This window comes from Ambystoma mexicanum, chromosome 9 (genome assembly GCF_040938575.1).
Source record: "Ambystoma mexicanum isolate Mex_15411 chromosome 9, UKY_AmexF1_1, whole genome shotgun sequence".
NCBI lineage: Eukaryota > Metazoa > Chordata > Amphibia > Caudata > Ambystomatidae > Ambystoma > Ambystoma mexicanum.
In genome coordinates, this window is record NC_090931.1 from 140,749,805 (window position 1) to 140,775,214 (window position 25,410).

The window sequence follows — 25,410 nt, forward strand, 5'->3', positions numbered from 1 at the left end:
GGCTGAGGCTCTGCCACAACCCCCCCCCCACCGGGGATGTGAAGGAAGCTTAAACTTCGAGGGGTTCTGCGTTGGGTAAAACCCTGGCGACAGCCAATCATATTGCATGTAACAATCTGATTGTCTCTCACTGGGTACTAATAAAAAATACGTTTGCACTTAAACCTCCTGGCCTCTCCCCTACTCTACGGAGAGGCATAAGGAGAGCCATGATCAGGAATCCACATGTTGCATAAAGTGCTCCAAATACCGACTCCTGAAATGCCTAGCTTGTCTCTATGAATGCCAGCTGGGCTTGCGCAAAGGGATTAAAGAGAAAAAATGAGACAAGGTGTAACACAGCAAGAGCCATACATTGGCCCTCATTACGACCCTGGCGGAAAGTGACTGACCGGACCGCCACAGCGTAAATAGCGTTTCCGCCATTGCACGAAGGAGCAAAGTGCGGCCCATTCCGACCCATCGGGCACGAGCACCACGGCATGGCGGAAGTGCAAAGTCCGCGATGGCGGAAATGACCCCAAAACGGCCCACACCGCCGCCGTACGGCGCCCTAGGTGCAATACCGCCACCCATCACAGCGGACACCGCAGTGTGCGCCTACCGGAAAGTACGGTGACCGGAAATATACGGAAACGGAAGTAAAAACATGGGCCCGGAACGGGAAACATCCCGCCGTACACCTATAAAACCACTAAAACCACACAACCACCAAAAACACTACCCTGAGACACACCCCAACCCGTCATCCACCCTAGCGAAACCAAGAAAAATGGGAAAAGTAGCGAAGAAAGCGTGCGACCGCAAGCGGCAGGTCCACTTCTCCCGTGAGGAACTCACCGTGCTAACAGAGACCCTCCAGGAGAATGCTGCCGTCGTCTTCTCCACGCAAATGACCAGGACGGCACTTGCAAACAAGAAGGCCATATGGGCTCTGGTGGCACAGCGGGTAAGTGCGGTGGGGACCGCACCCCGCAACCCACAGCAATGCAGAAAGCGATGGGACGACCTGCGGATACGCGTCCGCAGCATACTCTCTGCCAACCGCAACATTGCCACAGCCACCGGGGGAGGTCCTGAATCACCCATCAAGTTGACCCCCTGGGAAGAAATCTGTGCCTCCACCATCGGAATGGAGAGCATAGAGGGAGTCGGAGGGATGGAGAAAGGAGTGCAGACATCCGAAGATTCAGGTAGGTGGGCCAGATAAAACAATGCTAAATCCACAATGTCCAATCATGCGAAGTACCATGTGCCCACATAGTGCAACAGAAACACATGGCCAGGAGAACGTCCACATACATCGGCCTGATAGCGCACGTTAAAACTCACAATAAATACATAAATAATTAAAAACCCCTAAAACACCCACTACACGTGCAGCAGGCACACCCTAACTGCAGGCTGCCAAACAACTGCACCCTCACTCCACACACAAATGAAACCACCTCCAAGGCCCCGACCCAAATCACCCTCAGGTACCACCCCAATGCATGTGATACAATGCCATTCCAATTCCCACAGACCCATTAATAACCCTCGCCCTCCTTTACTCCACCACAGGGTCCGATCCAAACGACGAGCATCAGGACACCCCTACCAGCACACCTGCAAAGAGGGCCAAGACCAACGGCCAAAGACCCTCCACCTCAGCTGCACGCATCAAGACACGGCAGCAGCACAAATCAGGTGGCAGCACAGAGGAGGGAACATCAACAGGCACCCCAGCAACCAGCATGCCCACACCACCACCACCACAGGTCCCCCCAACGGATGCCACAGAAGGCACTGCCTCTGGTGGCAGCAGCACCATAGGTGACACCCCATTGATGGCAGCATGCTCCGACACAGAAGACGGGGATGTCGAAGTCAGATCCATCCGTGACCTGTCCCAATCCCCCTGTCTGTCCCATCCCGTACAACATGAGGATACCACGCAGGGGCACCCACAAGACGATGACTGGCCATCCCCCACAAGCCCTGTGGCAAGGCAACATGAGGTCAACAGCCCCTCTGTGACACCCCCGCAAATGGCCATGGCCCAGCAGAGGCAACAGTCCCTCGACCAGTTAATCGTGCAACAGCAGCAACTGGCCACGCTCCTCAAGGACCATGCCGATGAATGTGGGGGCACTAAGGCAGACATAGAAACATCAACTGAGACACTTAGGGCAGAAATGGAGAGAGGTACAGAGACACTAAGGGCACAAATGGAGAGTAGCACCGAGAGCCTGAGAGTCCAAATGGAGAGTAGCACCGAGAGCCTGAGAGTCCAAATGGAGTGTAGCACCGAGAGCCTGAGAGTCCAAATGGAGAGAAGCACCGAGAGCCTGAGGGGGGAACTGCATGCGACGTCCAAAGACGTATGTGCCGAACTTGCCGCAGTGCGCCGTGTGCTCACTGAGCTCTCGCAAACCCTTAGGGACATGCATGGACGTGATCAGGCAGAGACATCATCCGTTGCAAGTTCCGTCCAGGGCAGCCCCCAACGTAGATCTGGGAGGAACCTGCGCTCCACAGGCAGGGGTGCCCCAGATACCCGCAGAGGGGGCTTGCAATAGCGACAGCCCACTGACAATGAGCATCTTTGGACACTGGTGTTCGGGGGGGAGGTAGGAGGGTGGAGGGGGTGTGTTGGGCTCACTTGGGTGGCGGGTCGATAGGGTGTTCAACATGATATCACATATGCCATAAACAGTGCACGATCAACCAATGAGATGTGTGGACATTGATCTTTGTGTACTAGGCCATCATAGGCGTACAATCCATATTGTGCATGTCCCAGACACACACAGTGCCACGAGTCCCGTGTCCATGTATCAGCCACCAGGCATGAGTGCTAGAAGCATGCATCAATGAGATGCTGACGAATGTCACGGCCCTCCGGTGCCTCGCAGACTCCTTGAGGTGCTGCCACATCCCCACCCTCATCATGACCATCATCAGGTGCTTGCAGTTCTGCGTCAGGGGGCATGGGCACATTTCTACGTACGCACATGTTGTGGAGCATGACACATGCCATGACCATCTTTGCAACCTTCTCATGGCGGTACAGGAGTGCCCCGCCAGACCTGCTGAGGCAGCGGAAACGAGTCTTCAGTAGGCCGAATGCCTGTTCTATGACTACACGGGTACGTGAGTGGGCATGGTTGTAGTCCTCCTCATGCTGGTCCCGTGGGTTCCGGACTGGTGTGAGGAGCCATCTCTTCAGTGGATACCCAGCATCACCTGTATGTGGACGAGAAACGTATGATGTGGAATGCCATTGCTACGTACGCACACCCCCCCCCCTTCCTGCCAGGTCATTGCCGCATCACATACCCCACATCATCATGCATGAAATGAGACTCACCGAGTAGCCAGGATCTGTTCCCTGCGTGTCGCTCCATGTAGCGTGGTATAGTAGAGTTCCTCAAGACCATAGAATCATGGGTTGATCCAGGGAATCTGGCACAACAATGTGTAATGATCCTGTTGGAGTCACACACCATTTGTACATTCAGGGAATGAAATTGTTTACGGTTGCGGTACTGGGCCTCCATGGCATGTGGGACGACCAATTCCACATGGGTGCAGTCGATGGCACCAATGCAACCCGGTATGCCGGCAAGTGCATGGAATCCCACTTTTGTGTTTGTAATTACCTGCTCCGAGCGTGGTAGAGAGATGTAGTCGTCTGCGTGCTGCAGGAGGGCATCGAGCACTTGCAATAGTGTCCGTGAGAACAGTGGCTGAGAAATGCCATGCAACTGTCCGACTGTGTGCTGGTAGGTGCCTGTGGCCAGGAAGTGGAGTACAGACACCACCTTCAGTAGGGGTGGGATGGCGGTTGGGCTATCTATCATGCTGACAAGGTCAGCCTGTGTCATGTCCACAATGGCGGCTATGGTGTCCCGGTCCAGACGGTAGAGGGTGTGGATCTGCTCATCAGTGAGGTTGAACGGATGTGCTCGGAGGCGTGGGATTGCGGGCTGCCTGCGTGGTGGTAGTGGCTGTGCTGGCGGCCCTTGCTGGCCCTGCCTTGCCCTCCTCCTCCTCCTGCGTCTCCTCCGTGCGGCCGGTTGTAGTTGGTGTTCGTCTTCTTCTTGGAGTTGGAGTACTTGCAGTGCTATCAGGTCCCCCAGGGCCAACATCGCGAGTCCTGCCGGTAGCATTTCGGAGTGGGTGTGGTTGTGGGAGGAGACTGGGTGTGCAATTTATGTGTTTTCAGGCTGTATGGCCTCCACCTGTGGTGATTCATTCCACCTGTGCAAACTGCTCTCCCCTTTGGCCGAGCATGTCCCGCACACAACGCTGCAATTCGAGGAATGGCATCTTGCTATTGCAATCATGTATTTGTACCCGATGGCCGTGTAACATTGGTTGATATGTTCATTCTGCTGTGGTCCCATTGTTTCACATACTATCTGTGCAGTCGCGAACAGACTTGTGAAGGGTCAGTGGAACGTAGTACTCGAGTAACGGTGGGCCCTCATGCATCACTGTACCGAGTTGCAACGACGGGCGGGGCGTCCCATTTGTGGGTGAAGGCAGTTGCCATTTTCACACACAGCCGCACTAGATGGATTAATTAGTGATTTCAAACGGCCACAGATGCCTCTTCGACGTGATGTTGCAAATGAGGAATTCGAAGGGCGGCGCTTTCGGTTTTCAGCTAGCGGCGAGGAAATGCCCACAGGTCTGACTGCAAATATAACGTTCTATTGTTCAATGTCCTTGAGACAGGGGCCATGGCGAGGATGCAATGATTGATATGAATGGTTTGGGATGCGCAATAGCGACGTGGGCGATGAGGCCGGACGTTCCCAAATACATGTTACTTCACTACACTGGAATTACGGGCTGGGGCACTGTGGATTTTGCAGGCTGCATAACGCACAGACTCAATGGATATTTCTAATGTTATGTGAGTAAATATTCAGGCGTTTTAATCCCGGGATGAGGGAATGATGAATGGATGCATGGGCAGGTGATTTGATACAGAGTTTGCCATGTACAGGGCTTCTTGGAATCTATCCGCCTCCCCTGCGCTATGTGATGCAGGGCTGCCATAGTGGGACCATCGTCTATCTGGCCTTGTTGAGCCCTCCCTGTCTCGACGCGCCCTCAGACACTTGTGTCCATGCACGTTACCAATCCCATCTGATGGATTCTGTTTTGACAGACGCATGCACAGGTACACTCGTTTGTGATGGTGTTTACACCTCGATAGAGATGGTTATGAGTCGCAAGTGGTTTTGGGGTGGTGATGATCCTTTGGAGTGGGCTAGCATGCATATGGCTGTGGATTTAGTGTGATCATTGAAGTGAGCTGTTCGGATGTAGTTCTGATTGCCATTCTGTTCTTTTTCTTTTCTTTTGGTTGACAGGTATCTCCTCCCCTTTTGCCACTGCCATCTGTATGCCACTCCTGCAGATGGCTTTTACTCCCGACACCTGCTGCTTCGTGTTAATCAGTGGAGCAGCATTACGATCTTATGGGACGGTCGCCAATGGGCCACATGCCCTTACGCAGTACTGGTGGCTCGGAGCAACATTTCGGCCTTTCAGCTGGACTAGTGCCTCCCCATTGGGACGGCCCTGCGGTTCTGTGCGCTTCCATGTTGCCTTTTCGTACGTGAATGTGGCTCTGTGTACCATGATGGAACAGGGCGTCACACAAGTAGTGGCTGGTCATTTCTTGCGGATGCAGCCCACAATGGTGAAATGTGTTTTGGAGTTCATGGCCTAATGGCTGTATGGGCTTGGTGATTTTGTTGTGCATTAAATTTCTATTCTGATTTGGCCCGTGTAGCGTTCTTCTTTGCAAGTGATGTGGCATATTCCTATTTGGGGAGCGATGTATTGGGAGGAGATCTGCATTGGGTTCCAGCTTCGGAGTTTAGTTGCGTGGTACTGTACTGGGCGCGTTTGCCTACGAAGCCCAGTGAGGTCAGGGATGGGGGCTGCCAATATGACTGTTTGAATGTTGTCATGCTCAGGGGCGGAGGATTGGGTTTTGTGTAACAGATGCCGGTCAGCCAGGTGGACTGGTGGAATGATGTGATTTTCGGAATATTGCTGGTCACAGGTGCCTGTGTTTGCGTGCGTTTCGGGGGGGGGGAACTGTGGTCATGTCCATTGGATTGGCTTCTGTATTCGTGCCATCTGTGCCCTGCAGCTCCCATTGGCCCCTCTTGTGTTTCTTTTGTTCGTTGGCATGCATGGGTGACTTGTACATTTCACTGGTTGCATTGTGACTTCATTGCACCTACGGGGAGTTGTACTTTGTGGGCAGGGAGCGGTGTACAGGCACTCAGTGGGGCCGTTTACGGTTGATTCGCGATGCCGTACTTCTCACCATGGCGGAATGGTACATTCCGCCATGCTTGATGGCGTTAGGTACATGTCCGCTAGGGTCGGAATTAGCGTACCCTTGCGCCATGGTGGTATTTACGGTTTGGCATGGCGCGCGTGCTTGGTGCAGTTAGCGTTGGCGTTCACTACGGTGTCGCTAATGGCTTCGTACTTTGCGGTGACGGGTCATAGTCGCACCGAGCGCTATTCGATGGCGGTATTGCATTTCCGCCATCGTTTTCCGAATTCCGCCAGGGTCGTAATGAGGGCCATTGTGTTTTCTCCCATCGTGTAAAAGCTTTTTAAAACGAAGTCCTAGAAGAAGTTGGTATATGATTAATGTTTTCTTGCGCCAAACATTTAAAATTCATTCTTCACCTCTCAAGTGTCTTTGTAGAAGATGCTGCTGCTTCCTCGTCTAAAACGCAAAGTCCAGCTGGGCTATTTGATGTTTGATGTTATGATGTTTACTGGAGTGCTGTTGAATGTCATACAGATGAGCTGCCGCTTGGAGATCTTGGTGCCTTAATAAGCCACCTTCGATTAATACATTTTTTTAAATCAAATATAAATAGTACACTTTAACATGTAATGCCGATCAATTCTTCTGTGCCAAAAAATGTAGTCGCTCTGTAATTATCTCAACACACTGAGCAATATCCAACCAAAGGCTGGCGGGAGAGGTTGCAGGGCTGGGACAAAAGAAAAGGGTCAAAGCAATAGCATTATTGGTTTGAGAGTGTTATAATACGTAACCACAGGGGGGTTATCCCCCTCACCCCCCTTCCTTGCCCCAGTCCTTAGTCATATGGAGACAGGCCCAGTCGTGCGGGGCAATCAGACAATTCCCATGTACAGTAGATGACAACAGAATTCAATCTTTGACCCATCAAAGAACAGAAGACACAAAGGTAGGTGCAGGCAATTCTATGCATAGCTTGGAATATGCAGTAAATATGTCAGAAGTAGCACATATGGCCACTCCACATATATCAGCCAATGCTACCCCTTTCGAGGCAGCCCAGGAAGGTGAGACCGAGCATGTGGATCCGTCCTAGACAGCCCTGAATGAATAGTGCAGCAACCTGGCAGGCTAGGTTAGCGGCGCAGCTGATCCACCTGCTAATGGTGGCATGAGCTGGTGTGTTCCCACATTAATGGCAGCTAAGGGCCACAAACAAGGCCTCACACTACCAGGAGGTGAGTGAATGAATAGCGTAAACCTTAAAAGCTTTTCCGGTATCAAGTGAGAGAGAGAAGCCCAGAGTATTGAGGCCTAGAGAGGAGAGAGTCAGAAAGTCCCTTATGCATAAATAGAGAGGGAGGCTGGAGAATCAGGCCCTCAGGAACAAATCAGAGATAGAGATTGCCAACATGTGAGTGCACACAACTCCACATCCTGCGCACCATGGGCGTAGCAACCAGGTCAGGATGCTCGTAGAGACATCCTCCAGCGGGTTAAAGACAGAGGCATCATGGCATTAAGTACAGTGGAGCCTATCCCAGGTAGGAAAGGGAGGACCGATCCTTGGCCATGGTGCCTCAAACACCTTAGTCATGCTAGTTGCCTCTACTGGAGCTAAGGGACCAAGAAGACCATAAGTGATCTGATGGCCGCCAGGTTAACCCTGAGTGATGAAACAGCCAAACCCATCCTGAAGAAACTCTTGAACCTGTAATCGGTCGCATTTGATAAGGTGAAAGTGACCCATTTCACACCAGGTAAGGACGAACCTCTGGTGGTGGGCATAGAAGACATGCAAAGAGGGCTTGGGGGAGCCCTTCATAGCACTTGGAAGGGACCAGGATCCTGGGAAATAGTGAATGAGCAGGAAGCGAGCTGGATGAGTTGTCCAGCTGGGAGCCACTAGAATCCCTGCTTGCCCTCTCTGTCTTGACTCACAGGAGAACCCTCGGAAAAAGGGTGGCAATGCAAAGCAAAGTGTATCCTGGAAAAGAGACAGGAGGATGGGATGAAGCAGATACAATCATGACATGCCTGTGGTAGATTAAGCCAAAAGTTACCCTGTTTGTGTAATGATAGACAGATGTGGGAGGAACCCTGCTGTTGACCTTTCCCCTAATTCTCTCCACTCTGGGGAGACAGGACAACAAAGAGCAAATAGAGCCCTTTCTCTTAATCACTAGCCTTAATTTGCACAGAATTCTGAGTCTGCTTGTTCTGAAGCCATTCGGCAGCAAGTGAGAGGGGGAGAGGTTTTCTTACTTCTGGGAGATAAAATAGGACTTGAATTTGTGAGTTTTTTTCCATAATACTCTTTGTTCTGCTATTAATATTGTTGTAGTGCATCTGCTCATTTACGTGTGGCCACCCTTGCCAGTTCTTACGTATGGGATGCGCTCACAGCTTTAACCATAGCTCGCTCTTATCCCGCACTGAGCTTACATGCAATTGGCTGTACAGAACCTCAACACTGCACCTGCAAGCAGGGTGACCTACGTAGAATTCCTGGGGAACTGGAACCCAGCCCAGGCTCGCATGAAGTCACGTCCACAAGCCCTCACACTAAACTGGGAGGAAAAAGGAAGACAGGTAAGGAAACCTACGTGCAGGAGACGTGCCCACTGGTGACAGGAAGCAACAGGCAGATTCATGGTCACAGCTTTCCTTATACTCCACCCTAGACCAGGGGCGGAATGCAGGGCCAGGTAGATGCGGCTCTGATGACGAGCTGACTCATGCCAGCCATGTTTGGGTTATGCTAGTTGCCATTAACAGTATGGAAATGGTAGGTCGTTCAATTTTTCTAGTCATGGATGTCGGTTGCTTTTCATCCTTACCACGTTTGGCCAGTGTTAGTCGGGGGTGACTGCGTTAATGGATTTGAAATGGTGGTCCATCATAACTTTCTAGTCATAGAACAGAGCCTTCTTGAAGTTCCATCAGGAAACATCTTAAGACTTGGTTTTTCGACTGACTGCTCCTCCACCTGCCAAGATGCTTTGCTGCTGCCCTGACATAGTAACTTGAAATTTCACTGATACCTGCTACCCTCTTGTTTATCAATTGTACCTCATCGAACTAGCGCCCAGTTGCCTGTGGGCTTGCGCGCGCTTTACAAATACAAAAAGAAATAAATAAATAAAACTAGTTTGGGGGGTGCTTTTCAGCAACGCTGCATTAAGCTCATGATAATCATAGTTAACAACATTAACAGCATTTAAATACTAGTCCATTATAGATGTCTAGTCAAAGGATTCTGGGACCATTTAGCATGAGCACAACCTGCAGGAAATGAAAATCATCCTAAAAAATATGACTTTATAATGGACCACTATTTCGGCATATGTATCTGAAGGAAGAATGCTGCTCAAAGTGTTATATAATTTGGAATCAATATAACCAGGAGAATCAAGTGGAAATTTCCTCCGAAGAGTATGCATGGATATTTAATAAAGCTTTTTTTTTTACAAGAAGACTTGGAAGTTAGGGCAACTGGATAGATTTGATTTGAAATAGCCTCAAATGGATGTTCTGGAACATAGCATTTATATAATATCATAAGATGATTTGGCAGCCAGGATATCTGTACAGGATAACCTAATGAAAAAAGTAAATAAAATCCAAACAAAACCTTGAAAAAGCCCAGAGGGCCGAAACATGTGTAGGTAAGGTTTTTCCCTGTTGGGACATATAATGACAATTCGAGGGTTTTTTTTTGTTAGGTAATTTATTGAATGAGGTGGTGATATTGATGTTTCTATTAAATAATGAATATGATATTATGATTGACTCATTAATGGTAGAAATTGTGCAACAATGCATACGGGAACTCATTCTTTAGTGATTATATGTTGGAATATGGTGATAGTGACACTCTTTGAAAGATCACATGAAGCAACTTCATGATGTTGATGGATTCATAAAGAACACATCATTATTAAGTCCTGGTGCAGGAAACATTTGGTTCAGCCCCCCCGAAAAATCGCCAGAATCTAGGAAAAAATCCGGGCATATAGGGGTAGATTCTCAAAACCTTTTTAGACGCAAATGATGAGATGTGCCACCTCATCTTATCAGTTGCACACAAATCGTAGATGCGCCCATTCAAATGTCCTCTTCTATCTCCTTTGTGCATTAGCAGAAATCAGTGGGAGTTTCTGCGCATTTTACAGTGAAGAAAGCGTCAGATCCTCAAAAACTTTTTTTTTATTAAGTGATATGATGCGCTAGTGCAGCCCATCCCTTGCACTAAAAATAGTGCAGCCCATTCACAAAGGGCATCTGCATGTGTGCATCTTTAGTACATAGCATAGTCAAAATAAAAATGTAACACGTGTTTTATTTAGCAAAGCACTTTATCAAAACCTTTAAGAACAATATACATAATGTTCTGCTAGAAGGTGTTATTCCAACATGGAGAGACTGGTCCAGTCTGGTTGTAGATTTTTAAAATCTCCCAATGACAAAGGGGAAGGGAACAGTAGGGTTCATTGATTATTTGTATTACACGAAAGAGCATTTTGTGAACATAAGCATGACCACAGTGCCTTATAGTTACCAAATCTGTCTGTGATAAAATGGTTGCACGCTTGCGGCACTAAGTCCATAATGCACCCTGGCCTCGGTATTCATTTCATCATTCCACAACAATCACCCTGACATTAAAGTTTGTGTAACCATGAACCATAAATGCTCATCCGGACAGATTCAGAATTTACATTCAAGGGAAAAATGGCTGCGACATCTGTCACTGTGCTGGGGGTGCGATGGCTATTTTGCTTCTATTTATGTGTTTATTTATTTATATATAGCACACCGAGCCCTGGGGCATCTGGGCGCATTTCTTACAAGTACATTGTTACAGACAGATTGTGGTGAACACAAGAATCAAAGGTGCAGTAAATAGTACAAGAATGCAAAGGCTAATGTTCTAAACAACTTACAGACACATTCTTAAATATCATGAAGGTACAGATAAGCAGAGTGAGGAGATTATTAAGCCTCTTGCGAGAGAAGCCACGTTTTAGATTTTTTTCTAAATAGATGGAAGGAGGGTTCTGTTCTTAAGGACAGTGGTAAGGTGTTCCACAATTTGGCAGCTAACACAGGGACGCTGCTGCCTCCAGCTTTCTGGAGCTTAAACCTGGGGATCTTTAAGCAGTGTGCTTGAGCGGATCTAAAAGGGCGGACTGTAATGTTTCGGGTGAAGTTGTCAGCCAGATAACAAGGCGCCAGGTTGGCGAGGCACTTATGTGTAATTGATAGAGTTTTATACTCAATCCTCTGGTTGACAGAGAGCCAATGGGTGTTGCGTCTTATATCCGAGATATGTTGAGTCCTTCGGAGGTTCAACGCTAGTTCAATTCTAGTTTCAGTAGATCCTCTCAGATGAGGAATCCCACCCAAAATGGTATTAGAGCATGGACTGGGTCTCGGGGGAAGGATGAATAGGGTACATTGTGAAATGAGAGAAGACGCTCATTTGACACTTTTGAAGATTAACACCATAGGTCTGCTCCCAGGTCAGAGAACACCCTGTATTACCCACATTCATGTAGTGACAGGCACTGGTACTCGTGTGGATCATGAGGTCCTGTGCCTTACACTTAGGGTGACCAGACGTCCCGGTTTTCCCAGGACAGTCCTGGGACAACGCCCTCCGTCCCGGGGTGCCGGGAATTTTTCAATTTTATAAGCTCTGCACCTGGATTGGAAGGGTGGGTGGCTACGGTCCCAGTTTTTGGGGGGACCCGATTTCAATATCCCCAAATCGGGTCGTGTGAAACTCTTCTAGCACGTGAATGGGACCTGAATGCTTTTCACGCCCCCATTTTCTCTCCCTTTCCCACCCAGGCGGATCTCCTCCAATGAGAGGAGTGTGCCTGTGAGCAACACCCCCCCCCCCGCACGCAACCCTACGCCGAAACAGGCCAGCGACAAAGAAGTAGGACTTCAGTTTTATTTGTGTTTACTTTAGTCCTACTTCTATGTCTAAAAAAATCTGGTGAGCTACTTTCACTGCATGCAAGGTGTGAGTCAGTGACCAGTCTCTGCTGAATTGCAAACAGACGCACAAGCCCGCGGATGCTCTAACAGTCACGTGATTTCCTGTGCTCAAACCTTGTAAGAAGGTGATTGCTTCAGAGTGCACAAAGCGTAGGCATCAATACTAAAATTAAGAAGTTTTATAGCACTGTCACTGAGAATTGCATTAAGAGCATCAATAGAGAGTTTGCCGCCCGATCACTGTGGGTGGTTGTGGAAACGTTCAAGAGATTATAGACCTATCAGAGGCTTTACAGATTAGAGCCACTATCTCACACATTGTAGGCAAATTCGGCGTTCAGTGTCTTGCCAAGAAATGTACTTGACTAATGTCTGTTATCCAGAGGACCTATAACACGAGGCCTGTATTTACATTAAGCCACTTTTCGGATTGATTTCTCAGTCATTTCACGTGGACCTGAACAGTCTTCACTGTGGAAATCATGATTGCACAAAATAGAACACGTGAAACAGAATGTGCCCGAATTACACAGGGAACAGCCACACAACTGGCACAGGGACTATCCACCCAGGTGGCACCTCCGTGCCACTTATAGTGAGTTTTTTTTTGCTATTTTGGGTAATTGTGTGATTTTGGCACGCCAAATACAGCTCTGACACTGGCACAGTGTGTCTTTTTTTGTGCAAAATTTCCAGTGCTTTATTTTCTAAATGATTGTGTCACAACTAATATGTCTATACATAAGTAAAACAATGTGTGGGGTATTTCATCAAAGAGCCTGGGCTCAAGTCTGTTTGTACTGTTTGCCTCTGATATATAGGGCCTCATTACATGGACGGCGGTGGACCAGGGTGCTATTAGCCTTGGTCCATGCCGGTAAAATACTGGCACCGCCTTGGAGGAAAGGGGAATTACCGCCGTATTCCAAGGTTGGTGGGGCGGTAATTCCCCCTTCACCCATTGCCCTTCCCCATTCCCATTTTTGCCCTATAGGGCATAATGGGAATGGGGAAGGTGCTAATTACGGCACCGCAAATTGCGGTACCATAATTAGCTCCCTGGTCCCTTTGCGGGTTGGTTTTTAACGCCTGCAAAAAGCAGGCGTTAAAGTCTCCAACCCGCAAACGGACCTCGTAGTAAGGCGGTAAGGGTTAACCGTCACCGGTACCATTAACGGTGACCGTTAACCCTCACCGCCGTCCGTGTAATGACTCAGGGATGAGTGTTGCTAATCCGAGACAGCCACGATGCTTTTTAAATATTTCTCATTGACTAAGCGCAGGTAGCTTTATCACCCTAATAACCATTTTACAGACGGTTCTGCGTACGAAAAAAACTCATGACTGATCTGATCTCCTGTCCTTCCTCCACCTGTACACTCCCTTCCTTAGAGCCAAAGATGGTACACTGTGCTTTGTTAATAATTATTAATATTATACAATATTAATAATTTGGTGAAAGCTCATGATCTGTTCACATGTCTATAACCCACCAGCAGGGCAATGAATGACAAGTTCAAAACCATGCATGAAGTCAATCACCCCCTGACATGAGTGCCAATTATTCAGATGCACACAGCTCACATGTAACCTGCCACTTGCAAGCATGTAGCAGTTAATGCAAATTTGATGGCCTAATACCGTATTCAACGAATAATTGCATGCTTGCTTAGTTCCCAGCAGCTATTAGTTTCAATCCAAATTAATTTGAAAGTAGATCATTATCACCCCAAATAAAAACCTCTGTTTGCCTCCTTGCTTCTCAATACATAACGACATCCCTAAAATATCAACTATCAATTGCTTGGGCAAAATTAAATTCAAACTAAAACAGCATGAGCTGGTTAACTTCTGTATTGAGATAGTTGTAGAGTCCGAATGGAATCTTGGATTGACTTTGGAAATCAGCTTGAACCCACTGCCAAGATGACTTGCAAGCCGAGTCGAACCATGCCGCAATGTGCTCATTTGAATCGTATGTAGCTGTAAACCAGGATGAATGTTGAAATTAATCAGTGTCTAAGCGTGCCTTCCAGTGACATTACTAAATACACCCGGTTCAACACACTTCAAGCCAGTAGATATCCATTGGATGGAAATGTGATAAACTGGCTTGAACTATGAAGATCACTGTATGATATTCTTCCGGTTTGACGCTCAGTTTCTAAGGTCGCAGCATTTAGTAATGCCATAGAGATGTTTAAACCGAATCAAACAATCTTCTGCCCGTGTCTAGTTTAGTCATATTGCTTGTCTAATTGAGCATCTAGAATCAGGGATTGACTGTTTCAAATCATTTCTAGCTTCAGCTTTAAATGGTTCAAACCAATTTGTAGTGATGCAAAGTCCTTTTCTTTTGAGAGGTTCCTATTAAATTCGAGCCGGCTCAACCAATCATACTTTTGTGACCATGGTGTTAGGGACAATTTTCCAGAATGGCTAATTTCCCTTACCTATTGAGTCCCTCAGCAGCTTTGCTGGATTTCTGGGATTTTTTTTTCACCTGGTAAGAGTGTGAGACTTTTTTCCCACTCTTACATGTGTTTTGCTGTGTGTGTTTAACATTTTCTTGTGTTCATAGACTGTGGAGCCTCACCTACTCCATAGGCATCATCTTTTTACTGTGTATTACGCAGCACCTTCAGTGCATTGACACAGGGTTGTCTTTTTGACTTCCCAACTCCCATTCCATTTATTTTATGGGACTGACTACTGTCTCCCAGAACATGTAAAGTTGCCAATGAATTTATTAGACTCTTTTAAAACTCACAGACCCAGTAAAAACTATCCTAAGTAGAGTTCTGGAAAGGGTTAATACTTATCCATTTGTGTCTGTTTCACTTGGAGTATTGTTTCGCTCCCTTTTCATCAAGACTTGGGTGTTGGCAGTGGTAACTACCCTATTTTTCCTACCGCGGTTATCTTAAATAGCCTTGGTATTGTTTTAGGCTATCTTGGTAGACTCGAACTTAAACCGGCTAGACCATATACATTTTTATACGGTTCCGGCTGAGTTTAGTCACCATTTCTTTTTTTAAAAGTCTTTCTCGTGTTTTACTCTGTGTGCCAAACCAGGTTTGGTTCCTGTGTTCGCCGTCCTTTCGCTGGCTTCTGCACAGAAGCCCTCCTTAGGTGCCTGTATGTCTGGGGGGGGACAGGATGTAGGGAGGGGTTTAGGACTCCCTGCACAAAGTCTACTTGGAGACCCATGTCACGCTCTGATCTGATTGGCTGTCGGTGACAATCCCGGTGGGACAGCCACCCTGCTGTGTGATTGACAGTCAGGTGTGAATGGGGAAAAACTGCATGAAAAGCAGGTCTCTGGTGCTGGACAGGGGCGCCCCCAGGGGGTGGCCAAGGGGGGCCATGGCCACCCTTATAAAAATGCTGCCCCCCCCATTGGCCACCCTGCAAAAAAGCAAACAAAATAATACTTTTTTTCCGCACTGAACTGTGCATGGACAAATAACATGCACAGTTCGGTGCGAAAAGAAATGTCTTTTTTTTTGCTTTTTTGCCACAGGGTTAGAGTGGCACGTATGATGGTGGCCCCCCCATTACTGACTGATCTCACATGCTCAGTCAGTGAACCCCGAGTGAGGGCCTGAGGTGGAGAAGTAGAAAGGCATCATGTGGGAGAGAGGACACAAAAGATGATGAGAGGGAGGAAGCAAGAGCAAGTGGACTGGGGATTCAGCGACTACAGAGGGCGGGGGGGGGGGGCACGAGCAGGGAAAGTGACTGTCCCCACTCCATCCAAGTAACGGCTTAAATTAGTTACATTTTCCTTTCGAGTTGGGTCCCTCTATATTCTGAACAAACAAGCAAAAAACTTGCTGAGATTTGAATTTATGATGTCCTTCCAGAACACTCTCTTTCTCACAGCCCACTACATAGAGATGTATGAACATGAAACCCTTCACTCCACGCTACACATTATTGTTAGTACTGAGTTCACACGAGAATAAGCACTGGAGCTGTGGCAGTGAACGTTTTTGTTGTTGCTCTGGGCGAAAGGCCATTTTGTCATCCCATCCAGACACAGGCCCTTGCATGGCGCAAGCACCACGGCCACGTGGACTATTTCCCTCTCAGGTTTTAAACTATCTTTTTAAAACATAGCAGGAAAGATTATGAAATGACTATAGCAGGAAAGATTAAAAGTGAAGACCCCCATGTACCTCTGCCCCCAAACACTCACGCACACGCATTGAGCAGGTCGTCATTGCTTCAGCTGTGCAAACCTTTAGCCCATTGAACAGGGGAGGCACCATTAGTCACAAGCACTGAAAACTGCAATCTACCCCGCCAAACGGGACCATAAAGAATCTTCAGCACAAATACTACAACTCAACATGTAGTGAAGGCCCCTGTACACCTACCTATCTACAAAATGTATAGCATAGCTGAATTCATGATACCCTTGGGAAAATAAAAAGATCCCTGGGTGACTGTGGGGAGCATGTGTTACCAGGGTATCTTTATAATTATTCTTTTACAACGCGCTTTACACCAGAGAGGTATTCTAAGTGCAAGACCAGGATTCAAACCTGTGTTGCTATGTATGTTGTCAAGTTGCCCCTGACCTATCCACCCGGCCTATGTAAATGATAGCATTGATGTCTCCTATTTGTACCTTTACTCAACAAAGGGCTGCTAAATTGATGTATGAACAGGGAGGCCAGAGTTCTAATGCCAGCTCCATTGAAGCAATTTGTGTGATTCTTGGCAAATCACCTTATATCGCTTGTCCTACATCCCCTAAATTGGAACAATTGGGTGCATTCAAAATAACTTAAACCCTGTATCAAGCATTACATGAAAACTAAAAAGTACATTTTACTATAGAGTTTTTCCTATCCCCCAAACAATATAGATATGCAGTACCTGTCCATCATGAAGGATAAGACGCAAATGATGAGATGTGCCACCTCATCTTATCAGTTGCACACAAATCGTAGATGCGCCCATTCAAATGTCCTCTTCTATCTCCTTTGTGCATTAGCAGAAATCAGTGGGAGTTTCTGCGCATTTTACAGTGAAGAAAGCGTCAGATCCTCAAAAACTTTTTTTTTATTAAGTGATATGATGCGCTAGTGCAGCCCATCCCTTGCACTAAAAATAGTGCAGCCCATTCACAAAGGGCATCTGCATGTGTGCATCTTTAGTACATAGCATAGTCAAAATAAAAATGTAACACGTGTCTTATTTAGCAAACCACTTTATCAAAACCTTTAAGAACAATATACATAATGTTCTGCTAGAAGGTGTCATTCCAACATGGAGAGACTGGTCCAGTCTGGTTGTAGATTTTTAAAATCTCCCAATGACAAAGGGGAAGGGAACAGTAGGGTTCATTGATTATTTGTATTACACGAAAGAGCATTTTGTGAACATAAGCATGACCACAGTGCCTTATAGTTACCAAATCTGTCTGTGATAAAATGGTTGCACGCTTGCGGCACTAAGTCCATAATGCACCCTGTCCTCGGTATTCATTTCATCATTCCACAACAATCACCCTGACATTAAAGTTTGTGTAACCATGAACCATAAATGCTCATCCGGACAGATTCAGAATTTACATTCAAGGGAAAAATGGCTGCGACATCTGTCACTGTGCTGGGGGTGCGATGGCTATTTTGCTTCTATTTATGTGTTTATTTATTTATATATAGCACACCGAGCCCTGGGGCATCTGGGCGCATTTCTTACAAGTACATTGTTACAGACAGATTGTGGTGAACACAAGAATCAAAGGTGCAGTAAATAGTACAAGAATGCAAAGGCTAATGTTCTAAACAACTTACAGACACATTCTTAAATATCATGAAGGTACAGATAAGCAGAGTGAGGAGATTATTAAGCCTCTTGCTAGAGAAGCCACGTTTTAGATTTTTTTCTAAATAGATGGAAGGAGGGTTCTGTTCTTAAGGACAGTGGTAAGGTGTTCCACAATTTGGCAGCTAACACAGGGACGCTGCTGCCTCCAGCTTTCTGGAGCTTAAACCTGGGGATCTTTAAGCAGTGTGCTTGAGCGGATCTAATAGGGCGGACTGTAATGTTTCGGGTGAAGTTGTCAGCCAGATAACAAGGCGCCAGGTTGGCGAGGCACTTATGTGTAATTGATAGAGTTTTATACTCAATCCTCTGGTTGACAGAGAGCCAATGGGTGTTGCGTCTTATATCCGAGATATGTTGAGTCCTTGGGAGGTTCAACGCTAGTTCAATTCTAGTTTCAGTAGATCCTCTCAGATGAGGAATCCCACCCAAAATGGTATTAGAGCATGGACTGGGTCTCGGGGGAAGGATGAATAGGGTACATTGTGAAATGAGAGAAGACGCGTTTTCGATCATTTGACACTTTTGAAGATTAACACCATAGGTCTGCTCCCAGGTCAGAGAACACCCTGTATTACCCACATTCATGTAGTGACAGGCACTGGTACTCGTGTGGATCATGAGGTCCTGTGCCTTACACTTAGGGTGACCAGACGTCCCGGTTTTCCCAGGACAGTCCTGGGACAACGCCCTCCGTCCCGGGGTGCCGGGAATTTTTCAATTTTATAAGCTCTGCACCTGGATTGGAAGGGTGGGTGGCTACGGTCCCAGTTTTTGGGGGGACCCGATTTCAAGATCCCCAAATCGGGTCGTGTGAAACTCTTCTAGCACGTGAATGGGACCTGAATGCTTTTCACGCCCCCATTTTCTCTCCCTTTCCCACCCAGGCGGATCTCCTCCAATGAGAGGAGTGTGCCTGTGAGCAACACCCCCCCCCTGCACGCAACCCTACGCCGAAACAGGCCAGCGACAAAGAAGTAGGACTTCAGTTTTATTTGTGTTTACTTTAGTCCTACTTCTATGTCTAAAAAAATCTGGTGAGCTACTTTCACTGCATGCAAGGTGTGAGTCAGTGACCAGTCTCTGCTGAATTGCAAACAGACGCACAAGCCCGCGGATGCTCTAACAGTCACGTGATTTCCTGTGCTCAAACCTTGTAAGAAGGTGATTGCTTCAGAGTGCACAAAGCGTAGGCATCAATACTAAAATTAAGAAGTTTTATAGCACTGTCACTGAGAATTGCATTAAGAGCATCAATAGAGAGATTGCCGCCCGATCACTGTGGGTGGTTGTGGAAACGTTCAAGAGATTATAGACCTATCAGAGGCTTTACAGATTAGAGCCACTATCTCACACATTGTAGGCAAATTCGGCGTTCAGTGTCTTGCCAAGAAATGTACTTGACTAATGTCTGTTATCCAGAGGACCTATAATACGAGGCCTGTATTTACATTAAGCCACTTTTCGGATTGATTTCTCAGTCATTTCACGTGGACCTGAACAGTCTTCACTGTGGAAATCATGATTGCACAAAATAGAACACGTGAAACAGAATGTGCCCGAATTACACAGGGAACAGCCACACAACTGGCACAGGGACTATCCACCCAGGTGGCACCTCCGTGCCACTTATAGTGAGGTTTTTTTTGCTATTTTGGGTAATTGTGTGATTTTGGCACGCCAAATACAGCTCTGACACTGGCACAGTGTGTCTTTTTTTGTGCAAAATTTCCAGTGCTTTATTTTCTAAATGATTGTGTCACAACTAATATGTCTATACATAAGTAAAACAATGTATGGGGTATTTCATCAAAGAGCGTGGGCTCAAGTCTGTTTGTACTGTTTGCCTCTGATATATAGGGCCTCATTACATGGACGGCGGTGGACCAGGGTGCTATTAGCCTTGGTCCATGCCGGTAAAATACTGGCACTGCCTTGGAGGAAAGGGGAATTACCGCCCTATTCCAAGGTTGGTGGGGCGGTAATTCCCCCTTCACCCATTGCCCTTCCCCATTCCCATTTTTGCCCTATAGGGCATAATGGGAATGGGGAAGGTGCTAATTACGGCACCGCAAATTGCGGTACCATAATTAGCTCCCTGGTCCCTTTGCGGGTTGGTTTTTAACGCCTGCAAAAAGCAGGCGTTAAAGTCTCCAACCCACAAACGGACCTCGTAGTAAGGCGGTAAGGGTTAACCGTCACCGGTACCATTAACGGTGACCGTTAACCCTCACCGCCGTCCGTGTAATGACTCAGGGATGAGTGTTGCTAATCCGAGACAGCCACGATGCTTTTTAAATATTTCTCATTGACTAAGCGCAGGTAGCTTTATCACCCTAATAACCATTTTACAGACGGTTCTGCGTACGAAAAAAACTCATGACTGATCTGATCTCCTGTCCTTCCTCCACCTGTACACTCCCTTCCTGAGAGCCAAAGATGGTACACCGTGCTTTGTTAATAATTATTAATAATATACAATATTAATAATTTGGTGAAAGCTCATGATCTGTTCACATGTCTATAACCCACCAGCAGGGCAATGAATGACAAGTTCAAAACCATGCATGAAGTCAATCACCCCCTGACATGAGTGCCAATTATTCAGATGCACACAGCTCACATGTAACCTGCCACTTGCAAGCATGTAGCAGTTAATGCAAATTTGATGGCCTAATACCGTATTCAACGAATAATTGCATGCTTGCTTAGTTCCCAGCAGCTATTAGTTTCAATCCAAATTAATTTGAAAGTAGATCATTATCACCCCAAATAAAAACCTCTGTTTGCCTCCTTGCTTCTCAATACATAACGACATCCCTAAAATATCAACTATCAATTGCTTGGGCAAAATTAAATTCAAACTAAAACAGCATGAGCTGGTTAACTTCTGTATTGAGATAGTTGTAGAGTCCGAATGGAATCTTGGATTGACTTTGGAAATCAGCTTGAACCCACTGCCAAGATGACTTGCAAGCCGAGTCGAACCATGCCGCAATGTGCTCATTTGAATCGTATGTAGCTGTAAACCAGGATGAATGTTGAAATTAATCAGTGTCTAAGCGTGCCTTCCAGTGACATTACTAAATACACCCGGTTCAACACACTTCAAGCCAGTAGATATCCATTGGATGGAAATGTGATAAACTGGCTTGAACTATGAAGATCACTGTATGATATTCTTCCGGTTTGACGCTCAGTTTCTAAGGTCGCAGCATTTAGTAATGCCATAGAGATGTTTAAACCGAATCAAACAATCTTCTGCCCGTGTCTAGTTTAGTCATATTGCTTGTCTAATTGAGCATCTAGAATCAGGGATTGACTGTTTCAAATCATTTCTAGCTTCAGCTTTAAATGGTTCAAACCAATTTGTAGTGATGCAAAGTCCTTTTCTTTTGAGAGGTTCCTATTAAATTCGAGCCGGCTCAACCAACCATACTTTTGTGACCATGGTGTTAGGGACAATTTTCCAGAATGGCTAATTTCCCTTACCTATTGAGTCCCTCAGCAGCTTTGCTGGATTTCTGGGATTTTTTTTTCACCTGGTAAGAGTGTGAGACTTTTTTCCCACTCTTACATGTGTTTTGCTGTGTGTGTTTAACATTTTCTTGTGTTCATAGACTGTGGAGCCTCACCTACTCCATAGGCATCATCTTTTTACTGTGTATTACGCAGCACCTTCAGTGGATTGACACAGGGTTGTCTTTTTGACTTCCCAACTCCCATTCCATTTATTTTATGGGACTGACTACTGTCTCCCAGAACATGTAAAGTTGCCAATGAATTTATTAGACTCTTTTAAAACTCACAGACCCAGTAAAAACTATCCAAAGTAGAGTTCTGGAAAGGCTTAATACTTATCCATTTGTGTCTGTTTCACTTGGAGTATTGTTTCGCTCCCTTTTCATCAAGACTTGGCTGTTGGCAGTGGTAACTACCCTATTTTTCCTACCGCGGTTATCTTAAATAGCCTTGGTATTGTTTTAGGCTATCTTGGTAGACTCGAACTTAAACCGGCTAGACCATATACATTTTTATACGGTTCCGGCTGAGTTTAGTCACCATTTCTTTTTTTAAAAGTCTTTCTCGTGTTTTACTCTGTGTGCCAAACCAGGTTTGGTTCCTGTGTTCGCCGTCCTTTCGCTGGCTTCTGCACAGAAGCCCTCCTTAGGTGCCTGTATGTCTGGGGGGGGACAGGATGTAGGGAGGGGTTTAGGACTCCCTGCACAAAGTCTACTTGGAGACCCATGTCACACTCTGATCTGATTGGCTGTCGGTGACAATCCCGGTGGGACAGCCACCCTGCTGTGTGATTGACAGTCAGGTGTGAATGGGGAAAAACTGCATGAAAAGCAGGTCTCTGGTGCTGGACAGGGGCGCCCCAGGGGGTGGCCAAGGGGGGCCATGGCCACCCTTATAAAAATGCTGCCCCCCCCATTGGCCACCCTGCAAAAAAGCAAACAAAATAATACTTTTTTTCCGCACTGAACTGTGCATGGACAAATAACATGCACAGTTCGGTGCGAAAAGAAATGTCTTTTTTTTTGCTTTTTTGCCACAGGGTTAGAGTGGCACGTATGATGGTGGCCCCCCCATTACTGACTGATCTCACATGCTCAGTCAGTGAACCCCGAGTGAGGGCCTGAGGTGGAGAAGTAGAAAGGCATCATGTGGGAGAGAGGACACAAAAGATGATGAGAGGGAGGAAGCAAGAGCAAGTGGACTGGGGATTCAGCGACTACAGAGGGCGGGGGGGGGGAGCACGAGCAGGGAAAGTGACTGTCCCCACTCCATCCAAGTAACGGCTTAAATTAGTTACATTTTCCTTTCGAGTTGGGTCCCTCTATATTCTGAACAAACAAGCAAAAAACTTGCTGAGATTTGAATTTATGATGTCCTTCCAGAACACTCTCTTTCTCACAGCCCACTACATAGAGATGTATGAACATGAAACCCTTCACTCCACGCTACACATTATTGTTAGTACTGAGTTCACACGAGAATAAGCACTGGAGCTGTGGCAGTGAACGTTTTTGTTGTTGCTCTGGGCGAAAGGCCATTTTGTCATCCCATCCAGACACAGGCCCTTGCATGGCGCAAGCACCACGGCCACGTGGACTATTTCCCTCTCAGGTTTTAAACTATCTTTTTAAAACATAGCAGGAAAGATTATGAAATGACTATAGCAGGAAAGATTAAAAGTGAAGACCCCCATGTACCTCTGCCCCCAAACACTCACGCACACGCATTGAGCAGGTCGTCATTGCTTCAGCTGTGCAAACCTTTAGCCCATTGAACAGGGGAGGCACCATTAGTCGCAAGCACTGAAAACTGCAATCTACCCCGCCAAACGGGACCATAAAGAATCTTCAGCACAAATACTACAACTCAACATGTAGTGAAGGCCCCTGTACACCTACCTATCTACAAAATGTATAGCATAGCTGAATTCATGATACCCTTGGGAAAATAAAAAGATCCCTGGGTGACTGTGGGGAGCATGTGTTACCAGGGTATCTTTATAATTATTCTTTTACAACGCGCTTTACACCAGAGAGGTATTCTAAGTGCAAGACCAGGATTCAAACCTGTGTTGCTATGTATGTTGTCAAGTTGCCCCTGAGCTATCCACCCGGCCTATGTAAATGATAGCATTGATGTCTCCTATTTGTACCTTTACTCAACAAAGGGCTGCTAAATTGATGTATGAACAGGGAGGCCAGAGTTCTAATGCCAGCTCCACTGAAGCAATTTGTGTGATTCTTGGCAAATCACCTTATATCGCTTGTCCTACATCCCCTAAATTGGAACAATTGGGTGCATTCAAAATAACTTAAACCCTGTATCAAGCATTACATGAAAACTAAAAAGTTCATTTTACTATAGAGTTTTTCCTATCCCCCAAACAATATAGATATGCAGTACCTGTCCATCATGAAGGATAATGGATATTTAATTCTTTAACTGGTTTGGGTAGGGAACCCAAGTGAAAACAGTTCAGAGCTGGAACCAAAGAGTGATGCTGAGAGCACTATAAGAACATGTTTATTACCACGCTGCGTCTGCACTGCACGTACTAGGAAAAATGCATGTATGTTTGTTGATTTATTTATAAGCAATAACTGACCCAAACACAGGTTAAGATGTATAAGAGGGATAAAGCAATTCAATTCAATTCCATTTAAAAATTGGAACATCTGTACAGTATATCTCAAAATTGGGAATTTGCCCTTCCACCCACAGATGGCTGCAGGAAACAAGCCTTGCTTTCACTGCAGACATGGCTGTGCATGCAATGCCTACCCATGACAGCCACTATCCTGCAATGCTTCCCAATAAGTATCTGAATAAGCACACTGTGCATACCTAGATCCTCAGAACATGAGAGGCCACTGTGACACTAAACAAAGCCGAAAGGTGAGAACACTTTAACGGGCACTCATCTTGCAGAAACGCAGACAAGCAGACCGCAGGCCTTGGTAAAATGGCAGCATGCGCACCCGGAAATAAACACATCCTGAGCCTGGATGTGCGCATTTCTGCATTGGCTCATGCTTCCAGCCAGGCTGTGTTTATTTCCGAGTTTCCATCCTCGACTAGACTGCATGTAGGTTGTTGTGCGCAAAAGGCTTTTAGGAACAATTGTGCAGGGTCTGGCCAGTGGTTTACGTCTTCGGTTCACCATCGCCAAAGGTAGAGGTTTTATTTTGTTGTTGAATTGAAAATAGTGTTTCTGTAACGACGATATGCATTTTACTTAATACAAACATGAGTACAGTTCTTTCCATTTCAGCAGAGCTGTCATGATGTGGATATCTGTTGGTGTGGTTGCAAGTGCTTGCTTATGGCACCTTATTCTAAAGGCACTTCCATGGTGCCTCCAAGTATCAAAGACTGATGATATTCCTTGAAATTTCCATTTCTGTCAAGTCATTTCTATTGGTGCAATCCTTATGCACATTTGGAGGTTTGCATGTATTTTGCCCCAGAGAGCCTGGACAGAGCTCTGATAGATGAGTTCCCTGCATCGGTAATGATTCTGCAATGTTCTTGTTTTTGTTGTGTTAAAATGCCATCTGCCACTAATGTTACCAAAAAAGTAGATTGGGGCAGGTGTGGGTGGATTGGGGGTGCGAATGAGACCGTACAGAATTGCGCGCACTGCATTTGGGGGCAAAGTAGCAGGACTTTTTTAGTGGCTCACACCCCCACTCTTGCAATTGCTGGATACTCCCCTGACCACCACCATAGAATATTCTCTT